Below are 22,742 nucleotides of genomic sequence, written 5' to 3' on the forward strand. Positions count from 1 at the left end.
CAGTACTCCTTCTGAAGGCTTAGTACCATTCTTACAGTAATCCCAACAGAGAGAACAGGAAGAATGTGGTTTCTGCACCCTCTTAAATGAAATGTGAAGCCATGCAGAGGAAGCGACCAAGAGAATGTAGCTGTGGGGCAGCTACTGAGACCCAAGTCTAAGTGGACCGAGTCAGGCCTCCTGTTTACCTGCACAACATACAGGCAAATACAGTTATTTAGAATAATTCTGAGTTTAATTCTGCCATATAGCTAAATTACCCTAGTGATGTTCCATCTTCAAAAATGTAACAGATATCCCTTTAGACAACTCCAAACTCTGAAATTAGGAAGCACTTCCAATGGAGCCATGAATGTACAATATCCTCAAAAACGGCAATCTACAGTTAAAAATGTAAAAGCATTAGTCTGAAAATTATTAATGGGAGAAACTGAACATCAAGACCACTTTGCATAGACACCAAGTTTAAAATCCTCCATCATTGTCAAAATAAAACATTCTCAAACTAAATGGTGTAAGCATGCCATCTGCTGTCAGAACAACTGAAAGTCCTATTACATAGAGAGCAGGTAAAGTTGAGTCTTATTAAAATAAACTGCTCTTTATTTTAAAATATAAGGCTATCAAATACAATATGAAAACAAACACTTTGAATATTGAAAAATAGATAAACAATGAATGATAAGTGCAATTTAGGTAAATCATTTACTGCTGTTTGCATAGATCAGCTTGCTTTGGTGACAGGCCACCATTCCTCCTTTTTAATCCACAGTTGCATCTGAAAAGAGTAAAAATAGAAGACCAAATGAGCCAAAACAAAACCAAAGCAAACAAACCACCATGCAAAACCAAAGCAAGCCTTGTATGGCAGTGTTTCCTCTATGTTCATTTTTGTCACCGCCACCAAATATTGTTTGTAATATATGCCAAAACCGCATGCTTAGACATAAGTGGTATCCATGAGTTTACGGATTCCATAAACTGGGTAAGTAGAAAAAGTGCTTAATTGCCAAAATCTCGCACTGTCCCTTTAAGATCAGCGTGACAAGTTATAACAAAGTACCTGTCAAAAGTTGACACCTACTCATTCAAGGGTTTTTCTTTAATTTGACTATTTTCTACATTTGTAGAATAATAGTGAAGACATCAAAACTATGAAATAACACATATGGAAACATGTAGTTACCAAAAAAACTTACCACTAAGGGTGGTATACAGTAGACAGCCCTATTTGGTAAAAGTCCATATTATGGCAAGAATAGCGCAAATAAGCAAAGAGAAATGACAGTCCATCATTAATTTAAGACATGAAGGTCAATCAATCTGGAAAATTTCAAGAACTTTGAAAGATTCTTCAAGTGCAGTCGCAAAAATCATCAAGCGCTATGATGAAACTGGCTCAAGAGGACCACCACAGGAAAGGAAGTCCCAGAGTTACCTCTGCTGCAGAGAATAAGTTCACTAGAGAGTTACTAGACTCAGAAATTGTAGCCCAAATACATGCTTCAGAGTTCCTGTAACAGACACATCTCAACAACTGTTCAGGAGACTGCGTGAATCAGGCCATCATTGTCGAATTGTTGCAAAGAAATCACTACTAAATGACACCAATAATAAGAAGAGACTTGCTTGGGACAAGAAACACAATGGACATTAGACCGGTGGAAATCTGTCCTTTGGTGTGATGAGTCCAAATGTGAGATTTTTGGCCCCAACCGCCATGTCTTTGAGACGCAGAGTAGGTGAACGGATGATCTCTGCATTAGAGGTCGACCGATAATCGGAATGGCCGATTTCAAGTTTTCATAACAATCGGAAATCGGTATTTTTGGGCGCAGATTTTTTTATACCTTTATTTTATACCTTTATTTAACTAGGCAAGTCAGTTAAGAACACACATTCTTATTTTCAATAACGGCCTAGGAACGGTGGGTTTAACTGCCTTGTTCAGGGGCAGAACGACAGATTTTCACCGTGTCAGCTCGGGGAATGCAGTAGAAGCCAAGTTAAGTTGCTAGCTAGCATTAAACTTACCTTATTAAAAAAAAAATCAATCAGTAGTTGTAACTACACATGATTGATGATATTACTTGTTTATCTAGCGTGTCCTGCATTGCATATAATTGATGCAACGCTGGGGGATGATTTAACAGAAGCGCATTTGCGAAAAAAGCACAATCGTTGGACGACTGTACCTAACCATAAACACCAATGCCTTTCTTATAATCAATACACATAAGTACATATTTTTAAACATGCATATTTAGCTAAAAGAAATCCAGGTTAGCAGGCAATATTAACCAGGTGAAATTGTGTCATTTCTCTTGCGTTCATTGCACGCAGAGTCAGGGTATATGCAACAGTTTGGGCAGCCTGGCTCATTGCGAACTAATTTGCCAGAATTTTATGTAATTATGACATAACATTGCACAACCTTCAATGTAACAAGAATATTTAGACTTAGGGATCGTATTTCACTGAAATAAACTTTTTCTTTTCAAAATTATAGTTTCTGGATTCGACCATATTAATGACCAAAGGCTCGTATTTCTGTGTTTTATTATGATATAATTAAGTCTATGATTTGATAGAGCAGTCTGACTGAGCGATGGTAGGCAGCAGCAGGCTCGTAAGCATTCATTCAAACAGTACTTTTGTGCGTTTTGCCAGCAGCTCTTCGCAAGCACAGCGCTGTTTATGACCGATGTGCTTGAGAAGAGCTGCTGGCAAAACGCACAAAAGCACTTTTGAATGCTGGCGGTGCTTTCACTCTAGTGGTAGCATGAGACGGAGTCTACAACCCACACAAGTGGCTCAGGTAGTGCAGCTCATCCAGGATGGCACATCAATGCGAGCTGTGGCAAGAAGGTTTGCTGTGTCTGTCAGCGTAGTGTCAAGAGCATGGAGGCGCTACCAGGAGACAGGCCAGTACATCAGGAGACGTGAAGGAGGCCGTAGGAGGGCAACAACCCAGCAGCAGGACCGCTACCTCCGCCTTTGTGCAAGGAGGAGCAGGAGGAGCACTGCCAGAGCCCTGCAAAATGACCTCCAGCAGGCCACAAATGTGCATTTGTCTGCTCAAACGGTCAGAAACAGACTCCATGAGGGTGGTATGAGGGCCGACGTCCACAGGTGGGGGTTGTGCTTACAGCCCAACACCGTGCAGGACGTTTGGCATTTGCCAGAGAACACCAAGATTGGCAAATTCGCCACTGGCGCCCTGTGCTCTTCACAGATGAAAGCAGATTCACACTGAGCACATGTGACAGACGTGACAGAGTCTGGAGACGCCGTGGAGAACGTTCTGTTGCCTGCAACATCCTCCAGCATGACCGGTTTGGTGGTGGGTCAGTCATGGTGTGGGGTGGCATTTCTTTGGGGGGCCGCACAGCCATCCATGTGCTCGCCAGAGGTAGCCTGACTGCCATTAGGTACCGAGATGAGATCCTCAGACCCCTTGTCAGACCATATGCTGGTGCGGTTGGCCCTGGGTTCCTCCTAATGCAAGGCCTCATGTGGCTGGAGTGTGTCAGCAGTCCCTGCAAGAGGAAGGCATTGATGCTATGGACTGGCCCGCCCGTTCCCCAGACCTGAATCCAATTGAGCACATCTGGGACATCATGTTTTGCTCCATCCACCAACGCCACGTTGCACCACAGACTGTCCAGGAGTTGGCGGATGCTTTAGTCCAGGTCTGGGAGGAGATCACTCAGGAGACCATCCGCCACCTCATCCGGAGCATGCCCAGGCATTGTAGGGAGGTCATACAGGTACGTGGAGGCCACACACACTACTGAGCCTCATTTTGACTTGTTTTAAGGACATTACATCAAAGTTGGATCAGCCTGTAGTGTAGTTTTCCACTTTAATTTTGAGTGTCACTCCAAATCCAGACCTCCATGGGTTGATAAATTTGATTTCCATTGATCATTTTTGTGTGATTTTGTTGTCAGCACATTCAACTATGTAAAGAAAAAAGTATTTAATAAAAATATTTAATTCATTCAGATCTAGGATGTGTTATTTTAGTGTTCCCTTTATTTTTTTGAGCAGTGTATATAGTAAAAAAATAATGTAGGGAGTTACTTCGTTATTTCATAGTTGATGTCTTCACTATTATTCTACAATGTAGAAAATAGTACAAATAAAGAAAAACCCTTTAAATCAGTATGTGTCCAAACGTTTGACTGGTACTGTATATTTGGAGCCAACGAGCGCATAGCCACCAATTGCTCCTCATCTCCCTACAGTGCGGTGGCACGCATCAGTAAATTTTTATGCATTTTGGAGTAAACTATCTTTCTTTAAAGTCACCAGAAGTGACCTTCTCAGTCATTCCAAATATCCCAGGGGGCTTGAGCCCAGACTAGTGCAGTGAAGAGACCCACACCCGATACCTTTGCTTAACAAAAATTCCAAAGGAAACACTGGGTATAGGTTACAACTCCAAAGATGGAGGAAATGTTAGAGAGAAATCAGTGATTAAGTGTTATCCAACTTTTGTTACCAACCCCTATGATACAGTACCTTACTCAATTAAACCAGTACGTGACAAGTGACATTAACTGCCAGAAGAGAAGTTTTTTGTGCTCCAATTAATAATAACACCACCATTTTATCACAAACACAGGGGATAACATTACACCAATTACCCGCTTTTGCACTTCCAGCAGCCTCCATATGTGATGTTATGGGAATACACACCACTTCTGGTCAAATGTAACTTCATTAAGGCCAACTGCTGTTTGGTGACTGGATACAAACTTTAAATATAAGGTAAACTCAGGTAAATTTGACTGTAATTACCTTGAACGGTTCCAAGGTTGGAGTTATCAAAAAACTGATTGGGACAGTTAATTGACATTCAGAGCCTGGACGGACATCAAAGAACTTTCTCTTGGGCGAGTCGAGGAACTTCTTGGGAGAGTTGAGGTCCTCAGAAGTCATGGGAAGGCGTCGTTTTGTATGAGTACATGCAGATGGAGGCGTTTCAACCACGTCCCTCCTCTCCTTCAGCTTAACTGCTCAAGCCTTCCACTTGAAAATATCTCCTTGCTGAGTGGAAACACGGCTGTGAAAACAGAGAGAAATGGCAGAATGTCAGTGATACGATATCTCAAGGAACTTCGAAACATTACAGTAATCTTAGATTCATCTTTACCTCACCAATTCAGAAATTCTCTTTTGTAGCCGTTTCACTTCCTCAAGTTTGTTCTTTTCAAGGAGAATGTTGCTTTGGACCGTACGTCCTCTGGTGGTTGTCAGTCTGGCATGCAGATCCTCTCCCCCCATGACTGCAATAACAAACATCTCAATTAGGGCTCATAACTATTCACTTGTTTTGTGGTCATTTCAAATTCTATTCTTAATATTGTCTGGGGCAGACTTACATAACTGTTCTCCCTCCTGCTGTGATCTTCTCAGAGTCTCCTTCAGCGTCCTCAGAGCGTCCTCCTTGTGGTTCAGGAGCGTGGTCATCCTCAGTAACCTTGGGAAAACAAATGCAGAACGTCATAAACATGCATCTTCTCCAATGATGACTCATGGAGAGATACTTTAAACAAGCCCTGCTCAAATTCAGTAGTGGTACAAACCTGATGGAACCAAAGGAAGAATACACATTTAAAATGACATTGAAGCTCATGATTAAAACAAATTAAGCCTTACTCTTCTTGGTGTTTAGAGGACAATGAAGTCATCTCCATCTTCACAACTTTAGCATTCAGCTTTTCAAGCTCAAGACACTAGGCGATGCTCTTCTCTTGGCCAGAACCTACAAACAAGAGAAGAAAAAAAAACAGTATTGTAAAGTTTATACAGTATTGAACACATCCCACACAAAATACAAAAACGCGTAGGGGTGAAATTCCACCTTGTTCCAACTCCTACGTCAGTCTCTCTTTGAGGATTTGGATAGAGCCCTCCCTATCCTTGACTTGTGCACAAGCATCCTGAAGCTCAGTTCGTAGGAGCTGGGTGGCTTGTTTGTGGTTTGAGACCCTATTAGCAGCTTTAATCTGGTGCTCAACTCTCATTTGCATTTCCTGCAAACACAAAATATACATTGTAAACTAGTCATGGGTTCAGATAGAAGAACAATGGAAATTATCCATGAGATTGAAAACAGGTTAAAATGGTACCTTGATTTCTCCCTCCAACTGCTGACATTACATGGCAAGATGCTGGTTGTCCCTCAGCTGGTCAGCTTCAGTCTTGACTGGGTCATTCTCCAGTATCTGCAGTAGAGTAAAGGTCTTACTCCGCTCTTCTTTCAGCTGACTGTCAGCCTGTGCTCGGACCACACCTAGCTCTTTCAGCAGACCACGGTGCTCATCTCACAATTCCTGTAAGACAAGAGGAAAAACACTGACGCACAAATCATGATCGAACCCTGTGAAGCAATTGACATTCTGTATGTGCTAACTAAGACTGGAGATGATTGGTGGGGTTAACTACCTGGAGAGCCCGTGTGTTGGCCTGTGCCACGGCAGAGCGCCGGGCCAGCTCTGCCGCGGGAAGCTCTCCACAGCTGACGAGCCAGGAAGCTCTCCACAGCTGACGAGCCAGGTGAGTGGACCATGCATAGAGCACTCAGCCTCCTCATTGCTCCTCTCTCACACCCTCAGCTCCTCTGACACCACTGCTGAGTGAGTGGACAGGCACTCCTTAAGCTTATCCAAAACATTATTATTTTGATAACCCATGAACACAATTAGTTTCACAACATACAGTATAAATGCATTTTCTGGCATTTCATTTTAAAGACAAAACGGTGCAGTAATGTGAGGCCTACCCACCTGGAGGTAATCGACTCTTGTCCAGCAGCTCAGCTTCTGGTCCCAGACTCCAAGAAATTTGTTCTCAGCCACCTTGACTGAGTGACTGGGTGCCTAGGCTCTACAGATGAGCAGGTGCTGCAGTCTCTTCTCCTCAAATACAGCCAAGTCATTCAGGACCAGGGCTTCAAAGTGTGTTTTGTAATCCTTGGCATACAAGGATTAGCCTGGCATACATCTGGAGCAAATTCCCTCTGCTTCGCTAGTGGTAAAACACTTCGCGCTCCATGTTATTGAACTGTTCTGTCAATATGGAGATGGTTGCATTTGCATCACTGAGCATCTGGAATGGGGGCAAAAGTTAATTAGAAAAATGCCACAGCAACTTCAGACACACCAGAAGGAAACAGACTGTCCTTCTTTGAAGCCCTGCAATTCTTCTTTCAACTGCTTCATTAGAGGGCAATGCAAAGGAACCATTTAATGCAATTTAAGCCAAAACCACTTGTACCAAAACATTCTGATCTTGGTTCTCTCACATTATGACTGCTTCTCTAAGTTCAGAACAGTCACAGACTCTCACCATGTCCATACTGTCCTGAATGTTGCTATTCACCTGGCTCCTATCATCTTTCACCGTCTTCAACTGCTCTTCAAGAAGCTGGACCTGCAAAACAACATTCAAGGAAATAAAATATATTTCCCCTAATGGCCTAACACCACCAGCTTTGTACTGGTATATGGTTTAACTACGACTTACTTGTTGTTTAAGTAGGGCCTCTTGTTGTTCTCTCTCAGCCTGCTGTTCTGTGTTCAGATGTTGCTGCTGTTCTAATGTCCTCTGGACCTGTATGACCTGGGGAGACATTTCACTTTAGACCACATCAAAATAATAATTAATATATAAAAATTCATATTTTAAAACTAACAAAGGCTTCACCATGTCCATATTTTCCAGAAGATCTCTGAAGCTGGGCTCTCTCATCTTTCATGTGTGCGTGTTCCTCCTCTAGCTACTGTATCTGAACAAGGTGAAACAACATGCAATGATCGAAACTGTCAACAAGAAACTAGGAGACACCATCACCTGGATGAGTTGAAGCTATTACTGACTTGTTGCTGAAGTTGAGTTGTTTGTTGTTCTGTCTCAGCCTGCTGCTCAGAGTTGAGATGTTGCTGCTGTTTCAGCTCCTCCTCGACTTTGATGGACTGGTTCAAAGACTTCAAATTATATTCATGGACAAAATAAATCATAATGATGGTTTCTGAACAATGTGATTAGAGAATGTTTAACTTCAACTCACCATCTCCACATTCTCCTCCAGTTCTCGCTTGAGCTGGTTCCTCTCCTCTCTTGACTCCACCCAGAATCTCCTGGAGCTGGTCTCTCTCTTCAGTCAGTGATGTTACAGTGGAGAGCAGCGTCTCCAACTCCTCTGCATGATTCTGAGGGCTGTCTGTCTTCTCAGACAGGAGACGCTCGCTCTCAGCTCGCACCGACTCAAGCTCCTCATTCAGCTGAACAGTGCGGTTAGCATTTATATTAGAATCTATATCTCAATTGATGTGACAATCAAATCAAATTGTATTAGTCACATGCGCCGAAAACAGGTGTAGACCTTACAGTGAAATGCTTACTTAAGAAATTAAAGTAACAAGTAATTAAAGAGCAGCAGTAAAATAACAATAATGAGATTATATACAGGGGGGGGGTACTAGTCCCATGGTCCTTAGCTTATTGGTGAGCTTTGAAGACACTATGGTGTTGAATGCTAGTGTAGTCAATGAATAGCATTCTCACATACAGTGCCTTGCAAAAGTATTCGGCCCCCTTGAACTTTGCGACCTTTTGCCACATTTCAGGCTTCAAACATAAAGATATAAAACTGTATTTTTTTTGTGAAGAATCAACAACAAGTGGGACACAATCATGAAGTGGAATGACATTTATTGGATATTTCAAACTTTTTTGACAAATCAAAAACTGAAAAATTGGGCGTGCAAAATTATTCAGCCCCCTTAAGTTAATACTTTGTAGCGCCACCTTTTGCTGCGATTACAGCTGTAAGTCGCTTGGGGTATGTCTATCAGTTTTGCACATCGAGAGACTGAAATGTTTTCCCATTCCTCCTTGCAAAACAGCTCGAGCTCAGTGAGGTTGGATGGAGAGCATTTGTGACAGCAGTTTTCAGTTCTTTTCACAGATTCTCGATTGGATTCAGGTCTGGACTTTGACTTGGCCATTCTAACACCTGGATATGTTTATTTATGAACCATTCCATTGTAGATTTTGCTTTATGTTTTGGATCATTGTCTTGTTGGAAGACAAATCTCCGTCCCAGTCTCAGGTCTTTTGCAGACTACATCAGGTTTTCTTCCAGAATGGTCCTGTATTTGGCTCCATCCATCTTCCCATCAATTTGAACCATCTTCCCTGTCCCTGCTGAAGAAAAGCAGGCCCAAACCATGATGCTGCCACCACCATGTTTGACAGTGGGGATGGTGTGTTCAGCTGTGTTGCTTTTACGCCAAACATAATGTTTTGCATTGTTGCCAAAAAGTTCAATTTTGGTTTCATCTGACCAGAGCACCTTCTTCCACATGTTTGGTGTGTCTCCCAGGTGGCTTGTGGCAAACTTTAAACAACACTTTTTATGGATATCTTTAAGAAATGGCTTTCTTCTTGCCACTCTTACATAAAGGCCAGATTTGTGCAATATACGACTGATTGTTGTCCTATGGACAGAGTCTCCCACCTCAGCTGTAGATCTCTGCAGTTCATCCAGAGTGATCATGGGCCTCTTGGCTGCATCTCTGATCAGTCTTCTCCTTGTATGAGCTGAAAGTTTAGAGGGACGGCCAGGTCTTGGTAGATTTGCAGTGGTCTGATACTCCTTCCATTTCAATATTATCGCTTGCACAGTGCTCCTTGGGATGTTTAAAGCTTGGGAAATATTTTTGTATCCAAATCCGGCTTTAAACTTCTTCACAACAGTATCTCGGACCTGCCTGGTGTGTTCCTTGTTTTTCATGATGCTCTCTGCGCTTTTAACGGACCTCTGAGACTATCACAGTGCAGGTGCATTTATACGGAGACTTGATTACACACAGGTGGATTGTATTTATCATCATTAGTCATTTAGGTCAACATTGGATCATTCAGAGATCCTCACTGAACTTCTGGAGAGAGTTTGCTGCACTGAAAGTAAAGGGGCTGAATAATTTTGCACGCCCAATTTTTCAGTTTTTGATTGTTAAAAAAGTTTAAAATATCCAATAAATGTCGTTCCACTTCATGATTGTGTCCCACTTGTTGTTGATTCTTCACAATAAAATACAGTTTTATATCTTTATGTTTGAAGCCTGAAATGTGGCAAAAGGTCGCAAAGTTCAAGGGGGCCGAAAACTTTCGCAAGGCACTGTAGGTGTTCCTTTTGTCCAGGTAGGAAAGGGCAGTGTGGAGTGCAATAGAGATTGCATTATCTGTGGATCTGTTGGGGCGGTATGCAAATTGGAGTGGGTCTAGGGTTTCTGGGATAATGGTGTTGATGTGAGCCATGACCAGCCTTTCATAGCACTTCATGGCTACAGACGTGAGTGCTACAGGTCGGTAGTCATTTAGTCAGGTTACCTTAGTGTTCTTGGGCACAGGCACTATGGTGGTCTGCTTAAAACATGTTAGTATTACAGACTCGGTCAGTGACAGGTTGAAAATGTCAGTGAAGACACTTGCCAGTTGGTTAACGCATGCTTGTACTACACGTTCTGGTAATCCATCTGGCCCCGCGGCCTTGTCTGGTACGCTCGTGCCACTGGCAGCTCTCGGCTGTTCTTCCCTTTTGCCGGATACCCTCATCCTACTCCTTCTCTGTTCCTTGGGTGATGTAGAGGTTAACCCAGGCGCTCTCATTTGTTGACTTCTGTAACCATAAAAGCCTTGGTTTCATGCATGTTAACATCAGAAGCCTCCTCCCTAAGTTTGTTTTACTCACTGCAGTGTATCAGTACATAATTTGCGTCGGGCTCATCAGACTCGTTAAAGGAAAAAAAGGATTCTGCCAGTCCATGGTGAGTAATCGCAGTCCTGATGTCCAGAAGTTATTTTCGGTCATAAGAGACAGTAGCGGCAACATTATGTACAAAATAAGTTTTAAAAATAAGTTAAACACAAATAAATGAACAAAAAACACAATCGGTTGGGGACACAAAACGTCAGCCTTCTTCTCCAGCGCCATTGTTGTTGTCAATTAATTTCAGTCGTTAAGTAAAAGCACATTTTACCTGACTTTGCAGTTCAACTAGATGTAACAGATGTGCAGTATCCATATGTTTAATATTTTCCTCTTGATGGTGAATCAGCTCCTCCTGGTTTTCAAATAATCTGCAAAATGATGAAAGGTACATTAGTAGAATTTAAAAAAGCTTATTTTGATTGCAATTATCAATGCATGCATTTTCTAAATATTGTAATTAAAATCGATGAAATCACTCACCATCTCCACATTCTACTCAGGGTCCCTCTTGAGCTGGTTTCTCTCCTCTGTGACTCCCCCCAGCATCTCCTGGAGCTGGTCTCTCTCTTCAGTCAGTGAGGTCACAGTGGAGAGCAGCTTCTCCAACTAATTTGTATGATTCTGAGGGCTATCGGTCTTCTCAGACAGGAGATGCTCTCTCTCAGCTTGCAATGATTCAACCTCCTCTCTCAGCTGCTTAGCTTTTATCAGGGGGGAAACCGGTGAAATGTTTCATCAATATGCATGTGATCTGAAGAGGCTACAGTGTCAAAAAGTAAGGAAGAGTAGGCTATTAACCTGCAGTTCTAGAATAGACTCCTTCTGTAAACTTTGCCTCTCAAGGTCAGAGTTCAGTTGGCTCTGTTGTCAGAGCTCCTCCATTCCATCCAAGGGAAGTCCCTGGGTTTCTTCAGCCTAGAATAAAAAATAATGTGTTACACTTGTAGCAGTAGAAGCATTATGGTGCTCACAGTGAACACTTCAAAGTCACTGAGGGTTGTTGAACTAGAAAACATTTGGCCACGGCCTCACCATCTCCATATTTTTCCTGCAGGTCACCCTTCAACTGACGCCTCTCCTCTGTCATGGTTTCCTGTTCCTCTCCTAGCTGCTGTATCTGAACAAAACAAAAAATAAGAAATGTATCCAGTGTTTCAACAATGTTCTAATGTAACCTGAATGTAAAAGGGTTGACAGATACTAACTTGTTGCTGAAGTTGAGCTTCTTGATGTTCTGAGGGGGAAAAGTAGATTCCTTTTACATCCCCATTTACAGCTTGATGCTCCAATCTATTTCTTAAACAAAATGGCCTTCCTAAGGGTACAACTCACCATTTCTACATTCTCCTCCAAGTCTCTCTTGAGCTGGTTCCTCTCCTCTCTGACTTCCCCCAGTATCTCCAGGACCTGGTCTCTCTCTTCAGTTAGTGAGGTCACAGTAGAGAGCAGCTTCTCCAACTCCTCTGCATGATTCTGAGGGCTGTCTGTATTCTCAGACAGAAGACACTCTCGCTCAGCTCACACAGACTCAAGCTCCTCACTCAGCTGCTTCTCCTATAAGGAGAAAAAAGATATGATCTAATTGTATTATTACTAAACAATTGAAGAAAAATCAAACCGTCCAAGAAATTAACTTGCTGTTCTAGGAGAGACTCCTTCTATAAACTTTGGTTATCGAGGTCAGAGTTCAGTTGTCTCTGTTGTCTGAGCTTTTCTTGGATGGAACAGAGACGCCCACGAGTCTGCAGCCTAGAGAGGAGAATAATATCACAATATAACCAGTGCTTGACTTGGGCAGTAGCTCACCGGAGCTGAATACCGGCACCACCAATTTTCTACTATTTGAACTCTTGTTCTTCTAATAGAATATTAGCTCAAAGGTATTGTGGAGCTCTTGCATTTAAATATAAACAGTACCAGCCCCCAAAACTAGTACCCAAACCTGTTTCAGACCAAGTCAAGCACTGAATAAAACTGACACTGATGTTTTTGTTGACAGTTAGCTACACCAAAGTCCAGCTGTTGGAAGACCAAAAAACACTTGGACATGTCCTCACCATCTACATATTTTGCTGTAGGTCACTGTTCGACTACTTTCCTCGTTCATGGTCTCCAATGCAGCCTCTAGTTCCTGAACAAACTGGAAATATCACAAGTGAAATCTTCCATTTAAAAAGGATCCCAGAAAGTAACTTACGTATAAAAGACACTGGCACTGACTTGTTGCTGAAGTTGATCATCTTGTTGGCCACGTCTGCTGTTCTGAGTTCAGATGTTGCCGTTTTAGCTCTGCCTGGACCTGTATTATGTGAAAATGGCATATTCCTCTTACATCCCCGTTCACAGCTTGATGCTCCAATTTTTTCTCAAACAAAATGACCTTCCTAAGGATACAACAGTTACTAATCACCATCTCCACATTCTCCTCCAGGTCTCTCTTCAGCTGGTTCCTCTCCTCTCTGACTCCACCCAGTATCTCCTGGAGCTGGTCTCTCTCTTCAGTCAGGGAGGTCACAGTAGAGAGCACCAACTCCTCTGCATGATTCTGAGGACTGTCTGTCTTCTCAGACAGGAGATTATCTCACTCAGATCGCAGACTCAAGCTCCTCACAGTTGCCTTATCTGAAGGACAAATTAACAAAATGAATTACCTACTGTAGAGAGACAGCTGAAGTTAGTTGTTTTGAGAGGCACTGCACCTGATCTTGGTGTTCTTGGGATAGATTGTCATTTTGGTCCTTGAATTATTCACTGTCAGCAAGCTTCTCAATCAAGTCTTTCATGACTTCTTGCATTCCACACAATGTACACTGCTCAAAAAAATAAAGGGAATACTAAAAAATAACACATCCTAGATCTGAATGAATGAAATATTCTTATTAAATACTTTTTTCTTTACATAGTTGAATGTGCTGACAACAAAATCACACAAAAATTATCAATGGAAATCAAATTTATCAACCCATGGATGTCTGGATTTGGAGTCACACTCAACATTAAAGTGGAAAACCACACTACAGGTCTAGCATTGTCTTGCATTAGGGGAACCCAGGGCCAACCGCACCAGCATATGGTCTCACAAGGGGTCTGAGGATCTCATCTCGGTACCTAATGGCAGTCAGGCTACCTCTGGCAAGCACATGGAGGGCTGTGCGGCCCCCCAAAGAAATGCCACCCCACACCATGACTGACCCACCGCCAAACCGGTCATGCTGGAGGATGTTGCAGGCAGAACGTTCTCCACGGCGTCTCCAGACTCTGTCACGTCTGTCACATGTGCTCAGTGTGAACCTGCTTTCATCTGTGAAGAGCACAGGGCGCCAGTGGCGAATTTGCCAATCTTGGTGTTCTCTGGCAAATGCCAAATGTCCTGCACAGTGTTGGGCTGTAAGCACAACCCCCACCTGTGGACGTCGGGCCCTCATACCACCCTCATGGAGTCTGTTTCTGACCGTTTGAGCAGACACATGCACATTTGTGGCCTGCTGGAGGTCATTTTACAGGGCTCTGGCAGTGCTCCTCCTGCTCCTCCTTGCACATCAGCCAGGAAGCATAGGAACTGAGAAGTGGTCTGTGGTCACCACCTGCAGAACCACTCCTTTATTGGGGGTGTCTTGCTAATTGCCTATAATTTCCACCTGTTGTCTATCCCATTTGCACAACAGCATGTGAAATTTATTGTCAATCAGTGTTGCTTCCTAAGTGGACAGTTTGATTTCACAGAAGTGTGATTGACTTGGAGTTACATTGTGTTGTTTAAGTGTTCCCTTTATTTTTTTGAGCAGTGTATTTTCAATTGATGCTCGACGCTCTTCATTCTCCTTCAGCTAAATCAAAAATACATTGTTGGTGGACAGCCTTACAAAAAATTCAACAACAAAAAAACAATTGAAGGTCATGTGATTTGACAAGAACCAACTTACTTTCAGGCTGGACTCTTCCACAGTAGTAAGAAGCTGACTGTTCTCCACAGACGAGCACACCAAGTCCTTACGGAGAGTCTCCAGTTGTTCAGTGATGTCGATTTACTGATGGGTTAGGTCGTTTTCCCTCAACTTTGCTTCACTCAGGTCATCTAGCAGTTTGACTTGCTGCTCCTGGGAGCTCTGGAAATGTTCTGAGTTGCTGAGCTTCCTCCTTAGCAGACACCCAGGCTCTCCCTCGCTATTTGGACTGCACACAACTCCTCATTGAGGACATATACCTGAACAGCCAGAGAAGAGGGGATTCATTAAAAGTAACTTCTCTTAAAAGACAAGTCTCTATTGCTTTACATTACAACAATGGGGTTACCTGCTTCATCAAACTGTCCACTTTATCTGGAAGATCCTGCAGTGGACTCAAATCCTTGATCTTAGCTTGTAGGGTTTTCTCATCTTCATGAGACTTCTCCAGCTCTTTCTTCAGGTCAGTAACTTTTTTTCTCAAGTTCAATGCTGTCTATGAGATCTAAGCAAAAAGAGACCGCATGATAGCAAATAAACAAGAGGTTGGGGAAGAGAGGAAATTTTATACAAAAGACAACCAACACTAACTACATACTTTTCGGAGCTTTTCCATCCAGGAGAGTAGTAAGCTTGGTGTTCTCCTCAAAGGCTCCCTGTAACTCCCTCTGAAGGTCAACCTGCATCTTTTTGAAGCGTGATTTTTCTGTCTCCAACTGATAGCTAAGGCCATTCCCCTCAGCTTCCATCCTCTCATAGCCAGCAGTTAGTGTGACATGAAAGCTAGGCCAAGGCATAGAGTTAAAGCTAATGCAACACGATAATGGTCAATCCATTGAGCGCAGTTTGCATTTAAATACAGGCTGCAAACTGACACTGAGGTTGAAGACACATCCCTCTCTTTGAGTGAGATATTTTCACTGCGCAGGTGGGCCCACTCCTTCTTAGTGTCACAGCTCAGTCCCTCAGCATCGTCCAGAGTGCGTCGCAGCTGCTTCATTTGTTGGACCAAGTCAATGTCACTCTGAAAGAGAAAAGTATGATGGCTATGTTACACCAGTGTGGTGAACACGTTTGGCACAAATCAATGAGCTAAAATGATTTTAAATGAATGTACCGATCTTTGTAGTTCCTCTGCCCAGTCATCTTTCTTTTTCAGCTCCTCTGACATTGCCACCAGATTAGCCTAGGGATGGACCGTAATTGGCAAATCAATCAAAAGCCATGCAGCCCAGCACTCATTGACATACAATACATCTCGTTAGCCTCGCTTCTTGCTCCTGCCTAAACATTTTGTAGTCTCACCTCAAGCTCTTGAGATTTGCATCTAGATGCCTCCACAGCCTTCTTTAAGGACATTTCATTCAGTAGTTCTTTCTGTAGTTATACAAAAGGTTACAAGCACAAACCATCTTAATGACTTATAGTAAGTCCCTATGACATTCATGGAATTGCAATTGTCTTATGCCATACATAGTACATTCCAATTTGCTTAACTACTACATTGAAATAGATTGGTTTTATAACTTTTGACAAATCTACGCAATCTTTGCAGCAGTCTGTATTACCTCGTTCTCTTTTGCTCTCCTCTTCCAGAAAATTGAACTCATCCATCTCTTTCTTCTCCTCCATCTCCTGAAGAAGTGCAGCCTTTTCTTCAAGTTTTTAGTCCATCCCATTAGAATGTTGAGCTCCTGCTTGAGATAATCACACTCAGCAGCAGCCATTTCCTGTTGACAGACCACATGGTGAGTTGAGAATTCAATACAAAAATAACCGAAAAACAAATTATAGCTAGATACCTTCTCAGACACCAACGTCTCAGAGTTGAATTGTCTCCTCAAATCCCCTTTTCATCTGTAAAGAATGACAGTTGGACCATTTTTGCATTTAGATTAAATGATTTCTGACATTCTGCACGATAAACCAGTGAGAAGGCATTGGTGATAGCCAACCTGCTCCTGTGAGTCAGTGGAAATCTAGCATCTTCTGCAGTTCAGCAACCCTCCTCTCAAAAGTCACCACCTTCACCATGGCCTCCTGCGCATCAGCAGGCATTTGTGACTTTTCTTCTATCCGCTTCTCTAGTTCAGCAACCCTGCTCTCAAAAACCACCCCTTTCTCCATGGCCTCCTGGTTCTGCTGAACTTCGTTTTCCAGCTGTGCATCAGTGGGCATTTGCAACTTCTCTAACTGCATCTCCAGTTCGGCAACCCTCCTCTCGAAAGTCTCCACTTTCTCCATGGCCTCCTGCTTCTGCCGAGCCTCATTTTACAGCTGGATCTCCAGACGGGACACCTTCTCAGACAATTTGTTCAACTCGTTTGGAGATAAAATGGCAAGGAGATTGAGGTTGTTACCTCATAAATATATTGGGATTTTAATTGATGACGGCCTCTCTTTTAAATTGCATATTCAACAACTTACAAAAAAATTGAAGCTGAAATTGAGATTTTATTTTAGGAATAAGGCCTGTTTTTCTTTTGAAGCCAGGAGGAGGCTAGTATCAGCTACATGTATGCCTTTACTAGACTATGGGGATATTTTATATATGAATGCTTCCGCTCAGTGTTTGAGATCAATTGACACCCTTTACCATGGCACTTTGAGATTTATTTTAAACTGCAAAACCCTTACGCACCACTGCACTTTGTATAACAGGGTTGGCTGGCCTTCTCTAGTCACTCATAGGCTCAGTCACTGATATACTTTTATTTACAAAGCCATTTTGGGTTTACTACCTTCTTATTTGGTCATTTTTATTGTTCAGAAATGTGGTGGGTACTCTTCGTTCGCTGGACTTTATCCTGCTAACTGTTCCAAACGTCCGTACTGAATTTGGTAAAAGGGCTTTTATGTACTTTGCGCCATTGTCTTGGAAGAACTTGTCCCGATTGGTATTTTTAAATCACTGATGAATGATCTTGAGACTGATTCCCTGACCTGACAATGATTTTAATTAGCTGTTTTTGATTTTGTTATACTCTTGTGAATTCTATATTTTTTTTACTAGATTACTTGTAGTTTTTCATGTTGTTTGTCTGTAATATTTGTAATGACTTGGTGCTGCCTATGTTGGCCAGGATTTTAAATCTGAATGAGCCCTTCTGGTTAAATAAATAAAAATTCACTAGAACAGAAGAGAACGCAGGAACATGAGAATGAAGGACAACAAGAAGGTAATGCAGCGTTACGATAAGATGGCAATAGTCCATGTTCACCTTTCTGATAAACTACGCAGTCACACTGCTCTGGTTCATCTCCATGTCAAAGGTAGAAGAATCTAACTCATCGCCATCTGTGAATACACAAACAGAAAAAAAGCTAATCAACATGATTTATGCGCCAGTATGGCAAAATATAGCATACCGTATTGCAGAATAAAAGCTACCACTGACATTTAGTTTATTTTTCCTATGGTTATTACCCTCATTATGCTCTGTCAAGACAGACATATCAGCATTTCTCTTTTTGAGAAAAGGCTCAGCAAAGCTTAGGTCAGACTCTCCAGCATGGTGGAAGGCTGGTGATGGCAGTTTTCCACCGCACGTAACCCTCCATTTTGGCATCTTTACAAATATAAAGACATGGTAAAACAAAGTAAAAATAACCTAAAAGTACAACTGTTAAGGAATTAAGCATCCAATACATATCTGTAAGGGACAAAAAGTTAACCTTTTTGATGGAAACAAAGTCTGAGGAGGTGACTAGAAGTTTGGTAAAATTCTTAATCCTGTCTTCTTGTTCTCTTTGGAGCTGATCCTTCTCTTGCAAAATCTGGGACAGAGTCTCCTTCTGTCGCAGTTGTTTGAGTGACTGAGGAGACCTAAGACAGTGCACAAAAATAAAGGTTGAAATTGCAGTTGTAAAAAGGGTAAATTCTTTGAAAGGAAAGCCGGCAACATTTCTAAAGAACCCCAATAGCCAGTACAGCTAGATTTGCCTCATGAAGTCTGTGCTTGAGGTCCACAATTTCATTTCTGTATCTTCTAAGAAGGGCTCCGTCATCAGAAACCTCTGACATTCTTCATGTTCTTTGCTGCACTAGAAAACTACATTGTAGAGCTGGGCAGATACTTGATTTAAAAATAAATGTTACATTTGTCTGATATTAATCATTTAAAATAAGGATTTAAGATGGACAAATATTTCACCCACTTGAAGAGTGCTAAGCGTTTCTTCCACCGTAACTGGGGTGATTGTGCGGATGACAGTTTTTACAATTTCCACCCAAGGAATTTTGGAGGATACGGGTGAGTTTACTGTCCCTGTAGTTAGTAAAACCCCTGAATATATGGATAAAATCACATTAATGAACATTAAACAAATTGCATAAGTTACACAAATGCTGTGGAAAAAGGTAAGTAACCAAACACCTACTTCTGGGTTTCATCAGACAGTTTCTTGGTCACTTGAGCGAGGGTGAACAGGCTGCGATTTATATTACATCCTACTTTGAAACGTGTACCTACAATATCAGATGTCAAAAATCCCAAAATGCAACTGAACTCAACCACCAAAGGAAGGTTGTTCAGATATTTCACACTATTGTTACATTAGCACAAATATCAAACCACTTACCTTCAGCGCCTGTTTGACTTGCTCTCTCAGCCCCAGCCAGGTTAACCAAATTCTACATGAACATGAGACTGGTAAGAAAATACAAAATGGAGGACACATCTGAGTTCACCAAACACACTTCCCTGTGGCAGCTTACCAAATGGAACACAATAATGGCGCTGTCTGAATTTTCACCAGATGCAGGGTCACCCCTGTCACGACTCTCCAAGATCTGAGAAAAAACACCAGCATTATCTCCAGCACACAGCTAACCAGATATGCATGGTCTATTGTGATGTATAATAAAGTGTCTTACCATGCGGAAAATTGTATGGGAACAAATGCGTCGCTGGTTCATTTTTGACTTTCAATAATGGCGATTCTCTAGGGCATACATTTAACATTGAATAGTGTCAGTATGTTAAAGTCAATTCATGTATTGTATTTAATCTAACATGATGGTTTAAATAAGGACTAAGAGCATTTTACGTTCTCCTTTTCTAACCCACACAAGGGCTTGCTCAGTAGATGTCACCAGTTCCTCAGTAAGGTCAGCTACATAGACATTTCACCATTTAAAAACACCCGTCATATCTTGGTTATTGTAGTTCAACAGTTCTATTGTTTTACAATGTTTCCATCAAACTTACATTGTTCCCCTCTCGGATTTCTAGAGGCTTCCTTTTCCAACTGTCAGAGCAAATCTGTCACCGTTTCATTGTAGATCTCCAAGTATGACACCCTCAGAAGGAACTCCTTTTTTGGACACTGAAGTAAAAAATTACAACACATCTTACACATGCATATGGCTGTTTATTTTCTAACTACTCATGTTTTTTATAGTCTGGAAGACATCCTCCATGGCAAAGGGTATATCTCCTGGGGTAAGAGAACTCCCAATCATAGCGAATGTCTTCCCAGATGCAGTTTGTCCATAAGCAAATATTGTTCCTGAGAAAATGTTTGCCATTTAATATAGCTATGTCAATAAACAAGTCAAATACAATTTGTTTAAATAGTGTTACTAAGTGTTCAAAATATATTTATATTAATTAATTATATTAATTAATTAATTTATATGGTCAACATACTATAATCTCTACAGAACAAAAATATAAACTCAACAATTTCAAAGATTTTACATAATTACAGTTCATATAAAGAAATCAGTCAATTGAAAAATGCATTAGGCCCAAATCTATGGATTTCACATGACTAGGGAAAAAAAAGTAGGGGTGTGAAGTATCTGGTGTGACCACCATTTGCCTTATGCAGCACGACACAACTACTTCACAGAGTTGATCAGGCGGTTGATTGTGGAATGTTGTTCCACTCCTCTTCAATGGCTGTGTAAAGTTTCTGGATATTGGCAGGAACTGGAACACGATGTCGTACATGTCAATCCAGAGCATCCCAAACATGCTCAATGGGTGATATGTCAGGTGAGTACGCAGGCCATGGAAGAACTGGGACATTTTCAGCTTCTAGGAATTATGTACAGATCCTTGCGACATGGGCCGTGCATCATCATGCTGAAACATGAGGTGATGGTGGCGAATGAATGGCACAACAATGGACCTCAGGATCTTTTCACGGTATCTCTGTGCATTCAAATTGCCATCGATAAAATGTAATTGTGTTAGTTGTCTGTAGCTTATGTCTGCCCATACCATAACCCCACAGCCACCATGGGGCACTCTGTTCAAAACGTTGATGTCAGCAAACCCCTCGCCCACGCGACACCATACACGTGGTCTGCGGTTGTGAGGCCGGTTGGAAATACTGCCAAATTCTCTAAAACTACATTGGAGGCGGTGTATGGTAGAGAAATTAGCATTCAATTATCTGGCAACAGCTCTGGTGGACATTCCTGCAGTCAACATGTCAATTGCACGCTCCCTCAAAATTTTAGACATCTGTGGCGTTGTGTTGTGTGACAAAACTGCACTTTTTAGAGTGGTCTTTTATTGTCCCCAGCACAAGGTGCATCTGTGTAATGATGATGCTGTTAATCTGCTTCTTGATATGCCACAACAGTCAGGTGGATTGATTATCTTGGCAAAAGAGAAATGCGCACTAACAGGGTTTTAAACAAATTTGTGCTCGAAATTTGCGAGAAATAACATTTTTGTGCATATGTATAATTTTGGGGATATTTTATTTTAACATGGGACCAACACTTTAAATGTTGTGTTTATATTTTTGTTCAGTGTACATGACGAGGCTAGAATGAAATGTGATGTTCCTCTGGTCTTCTCTGTCTGAATGTTTCCCTCTCCTACACAGGTGGCAGTCCATGTTTCCTCTGCGTCAGTTCAGGAAGCTCCCAGAGGAAGTCATTAAGATTGAAAAGAACTTCCCATTCGAGCGCCTCTATGACCTCAACCACAATGAGATTGGTAAGTCTGCTCTGCATTGCAACCCAAATGTCCCACTTCGATCTGGACCCACTAACATGACATGCTCATTGATTCATCCCCGGTTGTTGAAGTTGTCACTGCCTCTAGCAACTTACCCTGAAAATTAGTTGGGAATACTGTTCACAATCCCTTACCATTATAACCTTGAACAGTGGAGACAGGAGACTTTGCAAGTTCCTGGTACAGCTGTAGAGTTGTTTCTTCAACACTAAATACACGGTCTGTAAGGAAACAAATCATACAAACAAGTAATTCACGTTATTGCCTGCATTTCCGTCCAACATTGATACTCACCGAAACTGAAGTTCTTGGTAAAATGTCCATCATCAACCTGATGAATTGTCTGCTTATCAGCTTTCCAATACAACTTGACCGGCTCGGCGCTTTCTGCAGCAGTTTCCTCCCTACGACGACAACATTAGAGCTCCACCACAGATAAAGCTACTGTAGGTAGTTAGCAAGCCAATGTCTCAACTAACCCTAACCCAGTTTACAGTTATTATACAATCATTAGTTGGTACAAATTAGATCTGTTGGCTTGCTATATTAATTAGTTACCTACTAACTTACTGTAACTAGAACTAAGTCAGCGCAAACTAACGTTAGCTAACTTTAATCAAAATTGTTAACGGTACTTGTTCAGTAAACTAACTAGCTATATTTTAAGGTGAGAAAACAGCCTCACCGTTCTATGAGAGGTCGAACACGTACACAGACTTTGACAGCAGATTCTTCTGCCATTGTGAAAAAGTCGTCAATTTCCCTGTCAGTTAGCGATACCCTTCACTTGATGAATAACGTTAGCTTTCTGGCTAGCCTCAAAAGCTGACTGAAAATTAGCGCAGTCTTTTTTTTTTGTGTGATAAAAAAAAGAAAAAAGATTATGCTTTATTGATACAACGCACTGCAGAAAAACATTTTGGGGATATATTTAGTATCCTATTTAGGCAAGAGTACACACGTACGTAGCACTATGCATTTTGGAGACGGCACAACTTTAGAAAGCAATATACAAAACGTTCTTAATAA

At 41.7% G+C, this 22,742-nt stretch overlaps 1 pseudogene; it reads right to left on the reverse strand.

Moving 5' to 3' along the window:
• Nucleotides 1–171: 171 nt before the first annotated feature.
• On the reverse strand, nucleotides 172–22,549 carry LOC110525623 (centromere-associated protein E-like; annotated as a pseudogene).
• Nucleotides 22,550–22,742: the final 193 nt, after the last annotated feature.

This window comes from Oncorhynchus mykiss, chromosome 6 (assembly GCF_057628025.1).
Source record: "Oncorhynchus mykiss isolate SJ-2025 chromosome 6, ASM5762802v1, whole genome shotgun sequence".
NCBI lineage: Eukaryota > Metazoa > Chordata > Actinopteri > Salmoniformes > Salmonidae > Oncorhynchus > Oncorhynchus mykiss.